Source organism: Schistocerca piceifrons, chromosome 2, assembly GCF_021461385.2.
Source record: "Schistocerca piceifrons isolate TAMUIC-IGC-003096 chromosome 2, iqSchPice1.1, whole genome shotgun sequence".
Classification (NCBI taxonomy): Eukaryota; Metazoa; Arthropoda; class Insecta; order Orthoptera; family Acrididae; genus Schistocerca; species Schistocerca piceifrons.
In genome coordinates, this window is record NC_060139.1 from 666900176 (window position 1) to 666920709 (window position 20534).

Consider the following 20534-nt stretch of genomic DNA (forward strand, 5'->3'; position numbering starts at 1 on the left):
GATAAAGTGTGTAACATACTAAATCTGATTTCAATCAACTCGTCCCGTGTAGAGACGTTCCACAATTGTGTGAAACAATCCTATATTCTCGGATAATGCATGTTGCCAATTTCTTTTACGTATTATCGGTATATGGACGGTCTTCTGCTTCCCGTTACACTGATACTGCAAAAATCAGAAAAGTTCTTCTTCAATAAAGACTAAAGATTTATGCAGTCTTGCTGTCTGTCGAGATGCGGGGGGCGATCTCGAGTGAAGTGTACGCAGACGTTGCGGTGACTGCCTTTGAAGCACTCTGCGTCTAGAGACGGCGCTTCTGCGAATGCGCCGTCGGGATGTAATCTGGGGAAACGGCGTAATGCGGCTGCCGGCGCTGGCGGACATTTGCATGATTGCAGCTCTTAGGGAGGGCCTGACGACCGTAGCCACTGCTCCACCTCCAGCTCCTCCTAGACCGCCGAGCAGCGCTCCGGGAAGGACGTCCGTTGCGACTAAATTTAGTCACATCATTTCCGATCTGTAGTCACGACTAAACATGTCCAATTATCTCAATAGCGCTCACATATGATTAGAACTGTACATTACGCAAACTAAAAAAAGAAGTTTCGAGCAACTATTTGAGTTTGTGCTTCGTATCTAATAACGTCATAGTCGACGTGACACACACCGTGGGTGAATTAGGAAAACTGAAGGAAACTAGAAGAAATTCTACACTAACATTTCGTTGGCAGAATTACAATACAAAGAAAAGAATGCAGCTGGAGCTAACTATACTTCTAACCATTAAAAGTGCTACACCAAGAAGAAATGCAGATGATAAACAGGTATTCATTGGACAAATATATTATACTAGAACTGACACGTGATAACATTTTCACGCAATTTGGGTGCATACATCCTGAGAAATCAGTACCCAGAACAACCACCTCTGACCGTAATAACGGCCTTGATACGCCTGGGCATTGAGTCAAACAGAGCTTCGATGGCGTGTACAGGTACAGCTGCCCATGCAGCTTCGACACGATACCACAGTTCATCAAGGGTAGTGACAGGTGTATAGTGACGAGCCAGTTGCTCGGCCAACATTGACCAGACGTTTTCAGTTGGTGAGAGATCTGGAGAACGTGCTGGCCAGGGCAGCAGTCGAACATTTTCTGTATCCAGAAGGCCCGTACAGCACCTGCAACATGCGGTCGTGCATTATCCTGCTGAAATGTAGGGTTTCGCAAGGGTCGAATGAAGGGTAGAGCCACGGGTCGTAACACATCTGAAATGTAACGTCCACTGTTCAAAGTGCCGTCAACGCGAACAAGAGGTGACCGAGACGTGTAATCAATGGCACCCCATACCATCACGCCGTGTGATACGCCAGTATGGTGATGACGAATACACGCTTCCAATGTGCGTTCACCGCGATGTCGCCAAACACGGATGCGACCATCATCATGCTGTAAAAAGAACCTGGATTCATCCGAAAAAATGACGGTTTGCCATTCGTGCACCCAGGTTCGTAGTTGAGTACACCATCGCAGGCGCTCCTGTCTGTGATGCAGCGTCAAGGGTAACCGCAGCCATGGTCTCCGAGCTGATAGTCCATGCTGCTGCAAACGTGTTTTCTCATAAGAGCCCGGACCTACTTAACTGGAAAATAGCACTGCTCTGCAATAGGCCCATCTGCCTTAAACTGTGCAGATTTTGGCCCGCAAAAAAAAAAAAAAAAAAAAAAAAACAGACCAACGACTTACCGAAACCAAAATGTTTCGGTGGACACCTGACATGGCACTTCATACAACGATCAAATTCGCAGGTGGTAGGTAATGGCAGCTATGCTCAGAAGATGAGGAAGGCCGTCTGTAGTGGCACGGGCACACATTTCGAGCATATCGAGAAACAGTAGCAAAACGCTGGTTGATGGTAAATTACCTTTACCATGACAGAGGAATCGTTGCCTAGCTACCCTCGCACAGACCTGAAGAAAGTGGGGCTCCCCCCCGAGCAGGCACAAAGGTGCGCCATGTGGAAACAGAGAGCGAAAAGACGTGTCTCCATTACAATACAGGGCATTATTATTATTATTATTATTATTATTAGTAGTAGTAGTAGTAGTAGTAGTACTTAAAGTTTGTAAACGACCTAAGATTTTTGAACAATATAAGACAATTTCCTACAACGACGTGAGTTTTTTTTAATGGAATGTATTATCACCAGTATCTGGTATTCGTCATCGCTCTGATGGCGGGTAATGCGTCCACTCACGACACAGAGTACGCTGGCCTGCCTGCAATAGGAGCGTGGCGCGCCGTGAGAGGTTACCCACTCCACTGACTGCAGTCCAAATATTGGAGGTGTGCTGACGGCAGCTGTTTGCATTGTGTTGCAGGAGGACCGTTCCTGGGCGCTGCCGCGTGCGGAGGGCTGCCCATGCAGCTTCTTGCTCTCCAGGTAAGGCAGCAACTGGCACAGCTCTCAAATACCGGAACAACTGTCCCGCCTCACACCGAAAACAATGCACTTATACGATTCTTTAGAAATTTGTTGCCCTAAAGTAACTTTAAATGTGAAAATGGTAGATAACTTACTGAAATGTTTGATACAGCACTGAATGTACACTACTGGCCATTAAAATTGCTACACCACGAAGATGACGTGCTACAGACGCGAAATTTAACCGACAGGAAGAAGATACTGTGTTATGCAAATGATTAGGTTTTCAGAGCATTCACACAATGTTGGCGCCTGTGGCAACACCTACAACGTGCTGACATGAGGAAAGTTTCCAAGCGATTTCTCATACACAAACAGAAGTTCCCGGCGTTGCCTGGTGAAACATTGTTGCGACGCCTCTTGTAAGGAGAAGAAATGCGTACCATCACGTTTCCGACTTTGATAAAGGTCGGATTGTAGCCTATCGCAATTGCGGTTTATCGTACCGCGACATTGCTGCTCGCGTTCGTCGAGATCCAATGACTGTTAGCAGAATATGGAATCGATGGGTTCAGGAGGATAATACGGAACCCCGTGCTGGATCCCAAAGGCCTTGTATCACTAGCAGTCGAGATGACAGGCATCTTATCCGCATGGCTGTAACGGATCGTGTAGCCACGTCTCGATCCCTGAGTCAACAGATGGGGACGTTTGCAAGACAACAACCATCTGCACGAACAGTTCGACGACGTTTGCAACAGCATCGACTATCAGCTTGGAGATCATGGCTGCGGTTACCCGTGACGCTGCATCACAGACAGGAGCGCCTGCGATGGTGTACTCAACGACGAACCTGGGTGCACGAATGGTAAAACGTCATTTTTTCGGATGAATCCAGGTTCTGTTTACAGCATCATGATGGTCGCATCCGTGTTTGGCGACATCGCGGTGAACGGACATTGGAAGGGTGTATTCGTCATCGCCAGTATGGCGTGATGGTATGGGGTGCCATAGGTTACACGTCTCGGTCACCTCTTGTTCACATTGACGGCACTTTGAACAGTGGACGTTACATTTCAGATGTGTTACGACCCGTGGCTCTACCCTTCATTCGACCCCTGCGAAACCCTACATTTCAGCAGGTTAATGCACGACCGCATGTTGCAGGTCCTGTAGGGGCCTTTTGGGATACAGAAAATGTTCGACTGCTGCCCTGGTCAGCACATTCTCCAGATCTCTCACCAATTGAAAACGTCTGGTTAATGGTGGCCGAGCAACTGGCTCGTCACAATACGCCAGTCACTACTCTTGATGAACTGTGGTATCGTGTCGAAGCTGCATGGGCAGCTGTACCTGTACACGCCATCCAAGCTCTGTTTGACTCAATGCCCAGGCGTATCAAGGCCGTTACTACGGCCAGAGGTGGTTATTCTGGGTACTGATTTCTCAGGATCTATGCACTCAAATTGCGTGAAAATGTAATCACATGTCAGTTCTAGTATAATATATTGGTCCAATGAATACCCGTTTATCATCTGCATTTCCTCTTGGTGTATCAATTTTAATGGCGAGTAGTGTATATTGTCCCGGCTAGTACAGAACCATTCCCTGCCGTGTGGGTCAGGCATAAATCATCTCTGAATCACAATGTAAATCTAATTGTTGTGCGAACTAACAGTTGAAAATTGATCTCGTTTTCTATTTCCAGAGATATTTCGTACACTTTCATCCACGACGTAACCAAAGACAGTGATTTTATTTACTACTCGGGAATAGCGTAGCAATCACGTCCCTGTCTATTGTTTCTAATTTTTGTTCCTCAAATAAATTGATTTAGTTACCTTCGTAGTCAATATGCTTTTGATAAATCCTACTATCTGTTTGTAACAGGATGATCAGTTTTTGTCAATATCCCTTGAATGTTCACACATATAATTGCCTATGTACTAGCTGATTTTTGGGAATTAGGAAGCACGGAGAAAGACTCGTATATATTCTGTTTTACTGACACTATTCACTTCTTAAATTAATGAGAAATGGCACTGGGGAATCAGTGAAGAAGGAGTTGATCCTAGTGCGTATCGTTTCGGTATAACAACAGTCAGTCGGTACCACATTCCCTCGCGTTCCTATCACCAAAGATATGATTTCCCATGAAACTGTCCTTTATATCTGATAAATCATTAATTTGTCTCTGGCATTACAGTGTCTAATCTTCTTAATTCTCACGGCACGGTATTAATTATAAGCTCTTGTTCTTTCAATATCTGTTCAGCACAAATTTAGTCTTTTCACGGGCACTATATCTCACATCTCGTTTATTAGCAGATCGCATTAACAACAATCGGCAAACACATTAGTATGATAAGGTCCAACTATTTTCTGTCCCAGTATCACAGAATAATCTATTATCCACCACTCCAATGTCTAACCCAGTTATCAGAATGATATTTAATTAGGCTTATAAACCCTAACTTCCGACTACCACGGAAGACTGCGAACATGCACCATTGAAAACAAAGACTCAAGAGAGCTAACAATGCTGCGCATTGGTTTATATATTATATTCAAAACAAAACACAGCTCTGTTATGTCTTCCTTGGATTCTCTTTGTACTACTTTGTGTTACCCTATTTCAAATATCTACTCTTTGTAAAATTTTAACTATTACTTCGAAATACAACTACCGTTTTTTGGCTCATGGGTCATTTCGTATTACAGAATTGAATATAATATTCGTTTCTGAATACCCATTCTCTAAAGAGCGGTTACACCACCAAACGTTCTTAGTATCCAACGATGTTGCAATGTATAAGCTACCGTAAGAGTTCAACAGTGCCAACATCAAGATATAGCTCCCTATGCTACTAATCTAATGCTCCTGGTTCTTTGGGTGCCAGGAGAAGACCAAAGCTCAATTAAGTGACTATTTCCCTATGTGCTGCTGTGCAGAATATGCAACTCTCCGCTTTTAAATGTATGTTACTGTGTACCTCCTGCGTTTACGAGTCTGAGTACTGGCGTACATCTACATCTATATCTACATGACTACTCTGCAATTCACATTTAAGTGCTTGGCAGAGGGTTCATCGAACCACAATCATACTATCTCTCTACCATTCCACTCCCGAACAGCGCGCCGGAAAAACAAACACCTAAACCTTTCTGTTCGAGCTCTGATTTCACTTATTTTATTTTGATGATCATTCCTACCTATGTAGGTTAGGTTCAACAAAATATTTTCGCATTCGGAAGAGAAAGTTGGTGACTGAAATTTCGTAAATAGATCTCGCCGCGACGAAAAAATCTTTGCTTTAATGACTTCCATCCCAACTCGCCTATCAAATCTGCCACACTCTCTCCCCTATTATGTGATAATACAAAATGAGCTGCCCTTTTTCGCATCCTTTCGATGTCCTCCGTCAATCCCACCTGGTAAGGATCCCACACCGCGCAGCAATATTCTAACAGAGGACGAACGAGTGTAGTGTAAGCTATCTCTTTAGTCGACTTGTTGCATCTTCTAAGTGTCCTGCCAATGAAACGCAACCTTTGGCTCACCTTCCCCACAATATTATCTATGTGGTCTTTCCAACTGAAGTTGTTCGTAATTTTAACACCCAGGTACTTAGTTGAATTGACAGCCTTGAGAATTGTACTATTTATCGAGTAATCGAATTGCAACGGATTTCTTTTGGAACTCATGTGGATCACCTCACACTTTTCGTTTTTTAGCGTCAACTGCCACCTGCCACATCGTACAGCAATCTTTTCTAAATCGCTTTGCAACTGATACTGGTCTTCGGATGACCTTACTAGACGGTAAATTACAGCATCATCTGCGAACAACCTAAGACAACTGCTCAGATTGTCACCCAGGTCATTTATATAGATCAGGAACAGCAGAGGTCCCAGGACTCTTCCCTGGGGAACACCTGATATCACTTCAGTTTTACTCGATGATTTGCCGTCTATTACTACGAACTGCGACCTTCCTGACAGTAAATCACGAATCCAGTCGCACAACTGAGGCGATACCCCATAGGCCCGCAGCTTGATTAGAAGTCGCTTGTGAGGAACGGTGTCAAAAGCTTTCCGGAGTCTAGAAATACGGAATCAACTTGAGATCCCCTGTCGATAGCGGCCATTACTTCGTGTGAATAAAGAGCTAGCTGCGTTACACAAGAACGATGTTTTCTGAAACCTTGCTGATTACGTATCAATAGATCGTTCCCTTCGAGGTGATTCATAATGTTTGAATACAGCATATGCTCCAAAACCCTACTGCAAACCGACGTCAATGACACAGGTCTGTAGTTCGATGGATTACTCCTACTAGCCTTCTTAAACACTAGTGCGACCTGCGCAATTTTCCAATCTGTAAGTACAGATCTATCGGTGAGGGAGCAGTTGTATATGATTGCTAAGTAGGGAGCTATTGTATCAGCGTAATCTGAAAGGAACCTAATCGGTATACAATCTGGACCTGAAGACTTGCCCGTATCAAGAGATTTGAGTTGCTTCGCAAGCCCTAAGGTATCTACTTCTAAGAAACTCATGCTAGCAGCTGTTCGTGTTTCAAATTCTGGAATATTCCATTCATCTTCCCTGGTGAAGGAATTTCGGAAAACTGCGTTCAATTACTCCGCTTTAGCGGCACAGTCGTCGGTAACAGTACCATCGGCACTGCGCAGCGTAGGTATTGACTACGTAACTATATGTATGGCTGTTATAGATAACTCTGGTTTATGTAAACTGTGCTCTTGTTATTCCTAGATAGTACTTACAGACATGCAAAAATATTAAGTTAGCTATCCGCAATTTTGAAACATTTCTGAGAAGCCGCGCGGGCTTAGCCGAGCGGTCTTAGGCGCTGCAGTCATGGACTGTGCGGCTGCTCGCGGCGGAGGTTCGAGTCCTCCCTCGGGCATGGGTGTGTGTGTTTGTCCTTTAGATAATTTAGGTTAAGTAGTGTGTAACCTTAGGGACTGATGATCTTAGCAGTTAAGTCCCATAAGATTTCACACACATTTGAACATTTTTTTGACAAAGGAAAAAAGAGCTGAGTTTTGTGTAGAAATGTAACAAAATGCAGACTGAAGCTGATTTTCTTAACAAAATTGGGTTTACTGACGAAGCCACTTTCCATATCTGTGGTGAAGTGAATTGGAATAATGAGTTGAGCAGAAATGGTCGCCTAACCGAACACGTACAGGACTCGCCTAAAGTAAATGTTTTTTGCGCTGTAAGCTGTTACAAGATTTACGGTCCCTTCTTTTTTTGCCGAGTCAACTGTAACTAGCACCTAGTACCTGAAGATGCTTCAACATCATCTGATGTCTCAATTACAACAGGATATGGGCAGCGAATTTATTTTCCAGCAAGATGGCGTCAGAACATAATTATTGTGAAGTTGTCGCGTATTTTCGTAAGAATATGTCGACTTGGACTGGACGTGATGGAACAATATCCTCACAAGCATGATTATCTGATTTATCCCCAATGGAGTACATTAAAGGTAGAGTATTTGTTCATCCGCTTCCGGAAAACTTCGAGGACAACGAATCAGACAAGCAGTTGCCACCATATATAAAGACTTGGCAGGAAATAGTTTTCATATGGAACATTTGTCGCGTTACGAAAGGAAGCCACATTGAACATTTATAAATAAAACTTGAACATACGCTGCGTTCAGTGCTAGGTCAAATATTTCTGAGTTAGTTACAATTTACAAACATCTTTTATTTTTACCTGCTTTCCCTTCAGAAAATACGGGAAGAACAGCCTTTAACGTCCGGAAAAATGGTCATTAGCTCAGATTGGGGACTTGTGGGGAAGGAATTCGACCATGTTCTTTCACAGGCACCATCCTGGGACTTCCCCCCAAGCGATTTAATGAAACTACTGAAACCATAAGTTTCAACCAGCCTTAATAATGTGCTACCTATATCTGACATCGTCTGTCTTCGCTCCTGGTTGGTGGCAATAGGACTTACGGAGACATGAATTGCTTTCTGGCTTCTTCCGATTTTAATATCGCGCGGGCGAAAGCACTGCATCCAACAAATATATTGTTGCCCCCAGCGGTATAAGTGCTGCTCTTGAAGCAAATAGCATGTATACGTATGAACCTCTGATATTTCATGAACTGTGTAAGCTATCATCACGTTGTTACTCAGCTGAGGTGTGAGAAAGGTCTAACTGAATGACGTAAAGTCTCTTTTTACTGCCGTATTAGTTACTGAGGTTTTGGAATCAACTCCACTGTATCAAATGAAATAATAGGGATTTCTGTTACTGCTGCTCGTAGGTCTAAAAGAGGCGAATTCAACGAGGTTTTGCTCTTCAGAATCAGACAGCTAGTTTAGGTGAAAGTAGGATATTTATAATTTACTGTTAATCTATTTTATACCTGAAACCGACTGCCATCTTCGGCAGAAGTTCCTAATTTCATACCCAAATAAAGTCAGTTGTTACTTTCACTAATCATTCGCGAATGGTACAGGGAAGGGGTAGAAATGAGGCAGCAGATATACTCCCCGCCACACGCCTCAAGGTTGTTTGCGGCACGGAAATGTAGGTTTTTATTTTTATTTTTTTTTAATTTATTTCTTTTTCTTGTAGCTTGCAAACTTCCACCAAAGTGTCAGTCTGCTCGCTCCGGATGGTCTTCGCATGGCCGGCCCGGGTGGGCGAGCGGTTCTAGGTGCTACGGTCTGGAACCGCGAGACCGCTACGGTCGCAGGTTCAAATCCTGCCTCGGGCATGGATGTGTCTGATGTCCTTAGGTTAGGTTTAAGTAGTTCTAAGTTCTAGGGGACTGATGACCTCCGGAGTTAAGTCCCATAGTGCTCAGAGCCATTTTTCGAAGTCTTCGCGTGCTGTGGCGTTCTTCTAAAAGCAGAGGTTTGAGTTGCCTGCAGTCAGTGCTCCCAGTCGTCTTTCTCGGAAGGCAAACAGAATAGTGGACGCGGTCATTCCAAGAAAGGAGTAGCTTACGGGCCATTCTTGCGTTCTTTCCTTGTACACTGTTGGTGTGTTCGTCTCGCCGAGCGCTAACAACTGGAGAGACTGAAACGTTACAGAGAAGAGACCGTTCTTTTGACTACTGTGATGGGTGGACACGAGTACTTTAGACACGCCCAATAAATCCCGCTGACGTGAAGGTAGTCACGAAATGCCTGAAAGGCTACTTTTCAAATACTGGAAGTCTTCGTCGGAAAATCAGGACGAGTTACTCGTTCTTTTACACAGTACACGTTAGAAAGAAACCTGCGATGTGAACAGCAGGCAAGATTTTTTAAACTATCCCGAATTTCACACGTATCGGCATCGAAAAAACTCTTATTTTCCGTGGTGGCACGTCTAAAATCATTCGGGGTAGTGGCAATTAAACAATTACTCACAATGGTGCTTCGAATGTATGACACTGGAGACTTGTGATCATACTTTAGGAAAATATATTCCACAAAATTCCGAAGATAGCAAGGTCAGATAAGTGCAAAAACTAACGGACAATAATTTTAACAGGTCATGCGAACTGACAATGATACACAGAAGAAACGGAAAAAAAATTTAGGATCATTTAGATGACGATCAGTTCAGCTCTAGGAAGGATAAAGGCACCGGAGAGATAGTTACCACGTTTCGCTTGATAATGGTAGGAAGACTGAAGAAAAGCAAAGACATGCTCATAGTACTCACCGACGTAGAAAAAAAAAAAAAGTGTGTGAAATCTTACGGGACTTAACTGCTAAGGTCAGCAGTCCCAAAGCTTACACACTACTTAACCTAAATTATCCTAAGGACAAACGCACACACCCACGCCCGAGGGAGGACTCGAACCTCCGCCGGGGCCAGCCGCGCAGTCCATGACTGCAGCGCCACAGACCGCCCGGCTAATCCCGCGCGGCGTAGAAAAACAGCTGGAGATTTTAAAATAGAGCAGTATTTTCGAAATTGTGAGAGAAATAGGGGTGAGCTATAGGGAAAGACGATTACTATTCATCATGTTCAAAAACAGAGTAAAAAAGATTGGAAGTCAAAGAGCAAAGTTCTCGGGTAAAGAGAGTGTTCAATCCACACATCGAGGGATAGAAATAAAAGTTGGAGTGGGGTTAAAGTACAGGGTGAAAGGACGTCAATAAAATTCCCTGATGACATTGATATCCTCAATGAAAGTCAAGAATTATTACAGGATCTGTTGAATAGCCTGAAATGACTAACGAATACAGTAATAAGGGCAAAATAAACTATGAAAGACAAAAGTAATGAAGTATCACACATCAGAACAGGGACAAAACATTAAAATTGATGTCTACGAAGTAGAAGTTAATAAATTCTGCTTCCATGGAAGCAAAGTTACCAATGATGGACGAAGCAAAGAGGTCATAAAAATCAGACTAGGACAGGCAAAGAGGGCCCTCCTGGCCAAGAGAAGTCTGCTGGTATTAACCATAGTCCTTAATTCGAGGATGAAACTTCTGGGATTGTACGTTTGGAGCACAACATTATATTGCTAGTAAATCATGGAGACTGGGAACACCGGAACAAAAGACAATCGAAGCGTTTGAGATACAGTGCTACAGAATAACATTGAAAATCAGGAATGAGCAAGTTCTCCGCACAATCTTTGAAGGAAAATACGGAAAACACTGACGAGGAGGAGGGACGGGATGATACGACGTATATTAAGAAACCAGGGAATAACTTCCATCGTATAGAGGGGAGCTGTAGAGATTAAAAACAGTAGGGAAAGACAGAGATTTTTTTAGTACATCCAACAGCCGCGCGGGATTAGCCGAGCGGTCTGTGGCGCTGCAGTCATGGACTGTGCGGCTGGTCCCGGCGGAGATTCGAGTCCTCTCTCGGGCATGGGTGTGTGTGTTTGTCCTTAGGATAATTTAGGTTAAGTAGTGTGTAAGCTTAGGGACTGATGATCTTAGCAGTTAAGTCCCATAAGATTTCACACACATTTGAACATTTTTTTTTTCTTAGTACATCCAGCAAAGAATTGAGGATGTAGGTTGCAAGCGCTACGCTGAAATGATGAGATTAGCGCAGGAGAGGAATTCGTGGTGGCCGGCAAGTGCCGGCTGCCATGATCGATACACCGCCGTAGTGTTCCCTGGTAGTTACCCACGACCCTGCGGTTCTTCATCCGAGCCGATAGTACCATACCGAGATATAGTCACTTTGAGATCTGGATCTGCAAGCAGAGTTTGTCAGTGCGGAATGCTGCAGAGATGTGCACCATTCTCCAAATAAGAGTCGCGATTAGCTCACGAAGTTATAGCAAGTGTGTTTCGGATTGACGGGTAGTTCAAAGTTTTGTGCTTTTAGATGAAGGTACAGACTTCCATGGACTTTCAGTCGTAAGTTATTTTATTTTTGTTTAATTTATGGACACCAGAGTAGTTAAGAGCGGGAATCTGTGGTTAGAAATGGCCGAATCGAGCGTTCAGCCAAGTGGCCTGTTAAGAGCAGAGGCTGTTTGCAGGCTTGGGCTGCCAGCTGCAGTATATGCAACTCGCCGCCGCCGGCAGCAGTGGTGTGCGGTATGCATAGCAGATCAGCCGCACCTCTCCTGAGCTCTCAGCGGCTGCCGGCTGCTTCTCCTGCCTGGGCGTTCCCGAGCTTATCTAGGATGGCACCACCAGGGGGCGACGTTAGCGAAACCCCGACTGCGTGCTGCGTTAACACTGCGCTATAACAATATCCGCGACGGAAAGCTTTCTGATTATCTATGGAACAGGTTCCCGCTGACCCCTACAGAGGTCGTGCCAAGACTCTAATCCCTAACAAGCAAATTTTGTGTGGCAGGTGCTTCTTATCGTCCACATTATCGCCAATTCATCCCCCCCCCACCCCCATCAATCTATCAACCTACCTCCATCAAAAAAAGTTTTGCACCACCCCGGTTCCCAGAACACCTGAAGATAGACTTTAACTGTGGATACTGTATCATAGACACAGTCCCTTTGACTGTTCAGAGATGCCACTAAATCCGCACAGATATGTAAACAACCATCGTAAGCAGTGCCTATTAGACGGAAGGGGTCCGACAGCCGATCAGCTCCAGTAATTCCGCCAGAAAGGAGGTACACGGCTCCTGTTGTCCGTAGTTCAACCATACCTAGACGGTCAATACCGCGGTTCGATCGCCGTCCGCATTGTTACTTTGTGCCAGGAAGGGCTCTCAACAAGGGGAGTGTCCAGGCGTCTCGGAATGAACCAAAGCGATGTTGTTCGGACATGGAGGACATACAGACAGACAGGAACTGTCGATGACATGCCTCGCTGAGGTCGCCCAAGGACTACCACTGAAGTGGATGACCGCTACTTACGGATTATGGCTCGGAGGAACCTTGACAGCAATGCCACCATGTTGGATAATACTTTTTGTGCCACCACAGGATGTCGTGTTACGAATCACTGGGCGCAATAGGCTGCATGATGCGCAACTTCACTCCCGACGTCCATGGCGAGGCACATCTTCGCAGCCACTACACCATGCAGTGTGGTACAGATGGGCCCAACGACACGCCGAATGGATCGCTCAGGATTGACATCACGTTCTCTGCATCGATGAGTGTCGCATATGCCTTCAACCAGACAATCCCCGAAGACGAGTTTGGAGGCAACCCGGTCAGACTGAACGCCTTAGACACACTGTCCAGGAAGTGCAGAGAGGTGAAAGTTCTCTGCTGTTATGGGGTGGCATTATATGGGGCCGACGCAAGCCGCTAACGGTCATGGAAGGCGACGTAACGGCTGTACGATACGTGAATGCCATCCTCCGACCGAGAGGGCAATCATATTGGCAACATTTTGGCGAGGCATTCGTCTTCATGGACGACAATTTGCGGCTCCATCGTGCACATCTTGTGAATGACTTCCTTCAAGATAACGACATCGCTCGACTAGAGTGGCCATGATGTTCTCCATACATGAACCCTATCAAACATGCTTGGGATAGATTGAAAAGGGCTGTTTATGGACGACGTGACGCACCAACCACTCTGAGAGATCTTCGCCGAATCGCCGTTGAGGAATGGGACAATCTGGACCAACAGTGCCTTGATGAACTTGTGGATACTAAGCCACAACGAATACAGGCATGCATCAATACAAGAGGACGTGCTACTGGGCATGAGACGTATAGCTGTGTACAGCAATCTGGACCACCACCTCTAAAGGTCTCACTGTATGGTGGTACAACATGATGTGTGGTTTTCATGAGCAATAACAAGGGCGGAAAAGCTGTTTATGTTGATCTCTATTCCAGTTTTCTGTACAGGTTCCGAAACTCTCGGAACCGAGGTGACGCAAAACTTTTATTGATGTGTGTATATGATATTCATCATCTCTAAAATTCGGGGATAGGCAAAATAATGTGAAAAGTGGTAGCAATGGGATGATTGTGTTTGACGATCAACAACGCACGTAAGAGACGCGTCGCGCTTGACTGTGTGTGTTCACTACCTATTAGACATGAGTGCAGGTTGTTTACGAGTAATGCACACTTCGTATCTGTGGTCCGAGACTGAGGTCGACGTGCGATGAAAGACCTAACAGAGTTCCAAAGAGGGCAGATTACAGAGGTCCGATTACCTGGAGTACGAGTAACCAAGACAGCCAACTTATTGAATGTTTCACGAGTAACTCTTTCAACAGCTATGACACTTACACAAAACAGGTGAAGAAATCATCGTGCAAACGTAATAGTGGGCCCAAATCAAAACTAAATGGCAGAGGTCGTCGTACGCTAACACGAACTGTGTAAAAACAACACAAAACTACGGCGGTTAAAGTGACTGCAGAGCTCAATAGTCATCTTTGAAACCCCTTATCTATCGACACTGTCCGCCGAAAACTCCATACAGCAAATTTTCATGGACGAGCTGTTATATCGAAACCATTAGTGACGATAACCAACGCAAAGAAGCGTAAAATATGGTGTCAGGAGCATAAATCCTGGACGGCTGATCAGTGGAAACACGAGTCTACATTTTCGTTATTTCCAACATTGAGACGGGTTTACGTCTGAAGACCGCCAAAAGAAACCTACAATCCTTATTGCTTGATTCCAACGATTAAGCATGGAGGTGGAAGTGTGATGGTGTGGGCAGCCATATCATGGTATTCTGCTGGTCTCATCGTTACTCTGAAAGGCCGTGTTAGAGCCAACGATTATGTGAACATTTTAGGTGATCAGGTGCTCCCCATGATTCAAATGTTGTTACCTAACAATGATGCAATATTTCAGGACGATAATGCACCCATTCACACAGCCAGGACAGTACAGCCGTGGTATGAGGAACATGCAGCTGAACTGCACAGACCGACTTGAACATTATTGAACCCTTGTGGGCGGTAATCAGACTCTGGAGCAGATTTCCGCCTTCCTCGTTACTACAAGAGTTAGAAGAGGTTCTGTTCGAAGAGTGGCATAAAATTCCGCTGGAGACAATACAATCGTCATATGCCAGTATTCCAAGAAAAATCGCAGCTGTATTACGGGGAAATGGGGGTCGAACCCCTTATTAAATAACCATTCCCAAGTAATTACAGGTGTTCACGTTATTTTGCCTGTCCCCTGTTCATAATCACTGCAAAATGTACTTTGTGCCCGACTTGTAGTAGCATTATGCTTCCACCTCTGCCTCCTCCTTTCTTATGGTCAGCTGTTCAGTTTTGCATTACGTAGCAGTCCGGCTCGTTTCTTATCTCGTGAAACACTCCACAGGAATTCCGTAAACCACGGTTCGTCCGTTGGTATAGGTTTTATAGAGCACACATCTCTATTCAGTTCCATTAGTCTATGGTATCTTCTGCGCCTGCCTTTTCCGTCACTCATTGTCTAATTTCCGTTACACGCTTTTAATTTTGTAATGGTTCAATGACTAAAGTTCTAGATCACATTGTCACAGTTTAGAACTGGCAGCAGACATTGTTTCTAGATTTTCCGTTTCAGGAATATTGGGAATTTGCTTTCAAATGCCGCATTCTGATTCGCAAATGGACTCCAAATCATTTTTATTTCCGTGTTTATTGGTTTTTGTCAAACTGTCCAAACTATCCGTCATCTTAACTGCTTCAGGGACCCGAATAAGTCCAGTTGTCAATAATATGATATACCATAAATGCTTCTGTTCAGACATTATCTTTGAAACAACACCGGAAGAAGACTCTGCAATCGGAGCGAAAATGTTGTAAGAAGACAATACGATCAGTGAAACGACAGAAATATTCATAATCTTCCTAGTACTGGCAGTTGGACACGAAAGCCATGTCTTAAATAACATCGTTAACCTTCACTGTCTTTCTTCCAGCAGACTGGTCACATGTCCTTCTCGTTTTGGGGTAGTTCATTTTTAACCCTAATGCCATACTTGCTCATTAATTTCTGTTATTTGTTACCCTTCTTATGCTGCCAGAGTCGACAAAGCCGTGTGAAAGGCTTCAGATAAGATGATCAGCTGACAAGTACTTTCGTCCATGTTCAGTGATTTTGAGAACCTCTTCTGAGCAAGTAAAATATTTTGACAAACTGGGCTGTCGTTGCTAATTTCATTCTCGAATTCTGAATTTTTCACTCGCTGGATGTATCCGAACTGTAGCTTTGCGGAAAAGTTGATCAATGAAATTTACTCTAATTCAGGCTGTGCTGAGGGAACTAAATTACGAAATGACACAAAAAATTGTAGATAAGTTTAGCTACGATGGGTCGAACTTCAGTAGTGGCAACTATTTATTTACAACTTACACAAAATAAATGTTCGTTTAAAAGTTTTTACTGTCGTTCAAATAGTATCTAACCCGTTGCCGTCAATGTGGAAGTCGTAGAACACTCTTAGTAGCGCCAGTTATGTTGATAGTTCGAGTGGAGCGGTCTATTGCTCGCCGAATCTCTGTAACAGTTCTGAGGTAAATGGCATGAAGCGCTTCCTTCATCGTAAGAATCATGCTAAAATCACAAGGGTTTAAGTTGCAGGGAGTATGGTGGATGCTAAAACATTCCCCAGCCCCAACAGCCGAACAAATCAGTCACAGCTTACACCATATGAGCCAGAGCATTGTCCAGCAAAATGATGGACGAGTCCTGCAAAAATTGTCGGAGCTTCTTTCACTGAGCTGTTTATTTTCAGAAGATAGTCTACAGACAGCTTAGAGAAAGTCTTCTGACTGCTTTAACGTGGCCCATCACTAATTATTCTCCTGCGCTAATCGTGTCAGCTCAGAGTAGCAATTGCAACGTACGTCTCAATTATTTGTTGAATGTATCCAAGTCTCTGTCTTCCCGTATAGTTTTTACCATCTACAGCTCCGTCTACTACCAAGAAGGTTATTCGCTGATATCTTAACACGTGTCCTGTCACCCTACCCCTTCTTCTTGTCAGTGTTTCCCGTATGTTCTTTCGCCGATCCTGTGAAGAGCCTCCGCAGTCCTTATCGGTCCATCCAATTTTCAAAATTCTTCTGTAGTACCACATCTTAAATGCTTAGATTCTCTTGTGTTCTGGTTTTACGGTACGCCGGCTTGTACAGGACGAAGATTCGCAGCATTGACATCAGTTTTTAGCAGGTCTCAGGAGCAATGTTCTTCTGAAGGTGGCGGACAAATGAATCGCCATAATATCGACTCGTGTTGTTTTTAGGAACCGGCTGCAAACTCCAGCAGACTACTTACCTGGGAATTTCTGTGGACTGAAATAATGCTACTAGAAAACACGCCACAAACGTGCACATACACTTAAGTAATGTTGGAACAAGAGATTTATTGTGACTTAATAGTGAGTTACTGTGCAACACAAACTGGTTGCAATTTGAAGATAAAAAACGCTGCCATAAAAAAAATTAGTGAGCTTTCCAGTTCATTCAAGATTTATTGTTGCAACAGTGCATGCGAAATACATGAAATGATCACATTCACAGAGCAATTGCAGAAGTGGTTCTGAGGTACCAAATATCGACCCTTGAAGAAACACTCATATTAGTAGGTCTGTAGCCCCACAGATGAAATTGCAAGTGCTGACTCTGGCATCCAGTCGAGTGTATACGTGGTGAATACTTCTTTGGGATACGTAATTCCACACCTGCGCGACCTCTTAACGTAGTTGTGTAGCAGCTGTCGCTCGACAGGTTGTACGAGTCACTTCTCGTCCCATCGTATTACGCACGTGCTCGATTGGAGGCAAGTCCGGATACTGTGACGGCCAGGGAAGTTGCTGGACGTCTTGCAGAGAACCTTGAGTTTCACGGGCAGCGTATGGATTAGCGTTATCTTGTCGTAACAAAACATCTACCTGTTAAAAGAACGACAAAAAAAAGATCTAACAAAATTCTGCATTCTGGTTAGCATCCCCTCTAGACACACAAAGGTGAAAGAGCTTGTTGTTGTTGTGGTCTTCAGTCCAAAGACTGGTTTGATGCAGCTCTCCACGCTACTCTATCCCGTGCAAGCTTCTTCATCTCCCAGTACCTACTGCAACCTACATCCTTCTGAATCTGTCTAGTGTATTCCTCTCTTGGTCTCCCTCTACGATTTTTACCCTCCACGCTGCCCTCCAATACTAAATTGGTGGTCCCTTGATGCCTCAGAACATGTCCTATCAACCGATCCATTCTTCTAGTCAAGTTGTGGCACAAACTCCTCCCCAATTCTGTTCAAAACCTCTTCATTAGTTATGTGATCTACCCATCTAATCTTCAGCATTCTTCTGTAGCACCACATTTCGAAAGCTTCTATTCTCTTCTTGTCCAAACTATTTATCGTCCACGTTTACTTCCATACATGGCTACACTCCGTACAAATACTTTCAGAAACGACTTCCTGACACTTAAATCTATAATCGATGTTAACAAATTTCTCTTCTTTAGAAACGCTTTCCTTGCCATTGCCAGTATACATTTTATATCCTCTCTACTTCGATCATCATCAGTTATTTTGCTCCCCAAATAGCAAAACTCATTCACTACTCTAAGCGTCTCATTTCCTCATGTAATTCCTGCAGCATCACCCGACTTAATTCGACTACATTCCATTAACCTTGTTTTGTTTTTGTTGGTGTTCATCTTGTATCCTCCTTTCAAAACACGGTCCATTTCGTTCAGCTGCTCTTCCAGGTCCTTCGCTGTCTCTGACATAATTACAATGTCATCGGCGAACCTCAAAGTTTTTATTTCTTTTCCATGGATTTTAATTCCTACTCCGAATTTTTCTTTTGTTTCCTTCACCGCTTGCTCAATATACAGATTGAATAACATCGGGGATAGGCTGCAACCCTTCCTCACTATCGCACCCCAAACCAAACGGACTCTGGTATGGCCGTTGTGTCTCGGATTAAGGCGCTGTTCGAGACAACATTTCAGTTCTACGCTATACGCGCAAACCACTATCACTTGCGTGTAGGCAGAATCTGCTTTCGTGGCTGAAGACCACAGCACAACATTCAATTTTCCAAGTGATCCCCTGACGGCACCAGTCGAGTCGTGCACCTCGATGGCTGTGGCGTGAGGGGCTCGAGTTTGTGCGTGCCCGTAGTCCCATTACTAACAAACGGTTCGCAACAGTTCATGTTGACACGTCTGGGCAGAGAAGCCCTCTTGCCTGTGCTGTGGTAGCTGTACGAATTGCCACTGCTGTCCACACAATACGACGAACCTGGTAGGCGTTTGTGCTGCGTGGGTCTCCAGAACCTCGTCTACAGGTTTGTGAGAATGTTCATGTGACCGCTGATACCAGCATTGTTGCACAACTGATAGATTTACTTACACCAGCATCTCCTCCCCTACCTCCGAAACGTCACAGGAGAAGAGGTACTAGCGAAAGCAAAACTGAGGACGTATCGTGAGTCTTGGGTCGGGCTTGGAAAGCTCACTTATGCCGGGTTTTCTTAAGAGCAGAAATTTTGCCCTGTGCGAACATAATAGGACATTTTTCGTCAACAGGGATGCACAACTTAAGTACTTAGAGAATTTGCATTTCCCCAGAAAAAGAAAATAAGCGCACTATCTATTCAGACCACACGTCCTGTATACGAAGTACACTACTGCCCATTAAAATTGCTACACCAAGAAGAAATGCAGATGATAAACGGGTAGTCATCTGACAAATATATTATACTAGAACTGACACGTGATTACATTTTCACGCAGTTTGGGTGCATAGATCCTGAGAAATCAGTACCCAGAACAACCACCTCTGGCTGTAATCACAGCCTTGATACGCCTGGGCATTGAGTCAAACAGAGCTTGGATGGCGTGTACAGGTACAGCTGCCTACGCAGCTTCAACACGATACCACAGTTCATCAAGAGTAGTGACTGGCGTATTGTGACGAGCCAGTTGCTCGGCCACCATTGACCAGACGTTTTCAATTGGTGAGAGATCTGGGGAATGTGTTGGCCAGGGCAGCAGTCGAACATTTTCTGTATCCAGAAAGGCCCGTACAGGACCTGCGACAAGCGGTCGTGCATTATCCTGCTGAAGTGTAGTGTTTCGCAGGGATCGAATGACGGTTAGAGCCACGGGTCGTAACACATCTGAAATGCAACGTCCACTGTACAAAGTGCCGTCAATGCGAAGAAGAGCTGACCGAGACGTGTAACCAATGGCACCCCATACCATCACGCCGGGTGATACGCCAGTATGGCGATGACGAATACACTCTTCCAATGTGCGTTCACCGCGACGTCGCCAAACACGGATGCGACCATCATGATGCTGTAAACAGAACCTGGATTCATCCGAAAAAATGACGTTTTGCCATTCGTGCACCCAGGTTCATCGTTGAGTAACCATCACTGGCGCTCCTGTCTGTGATGCAGCGTCAAGGGTAACCCCAACCATGGTCTCCGAGCTGATAGTCCATGCTCCTGCAAACGTCGTCGGACTGTTCGTGCAGATGTTTGTTGTCTTGCAAACGTCCCCATCTGTTGACTCAAGGATCGAGACGTGGCTGCACGATCCGTTACAGCCATGCGGATAAAATGCCTGTCATCTCGACTGCTAGTGATACGAGGCCTTTGGGATCCAGCACGACGTTCCGTATTACCCTCCTGAACCCACCGATTTCATATTCTGCTAACAGTCATCGGATCTCGACC

General features: G+C 44.6%; 1 protein-coding gene across 1 annotated transcript in view; it reads left to right on the forward strand.

Annotated features, from left to right (window-relative positions):
• The window catches only part of LOC124775732, a 596716-nt gene that overhangs the window by 98528 nt on the left and 477654 nt on the right, over positions 1-20534 (forward strand). Inside the window, exon 2 of the mRNA XM_047250560.1 lies at positions 2381-2442. The gene's annotated coding sequence lies outside the window, so the exon portion shown is untranslated. The remainder of the gene's footprint in view (positions 1-2380; positions 2443-20534) is intronic.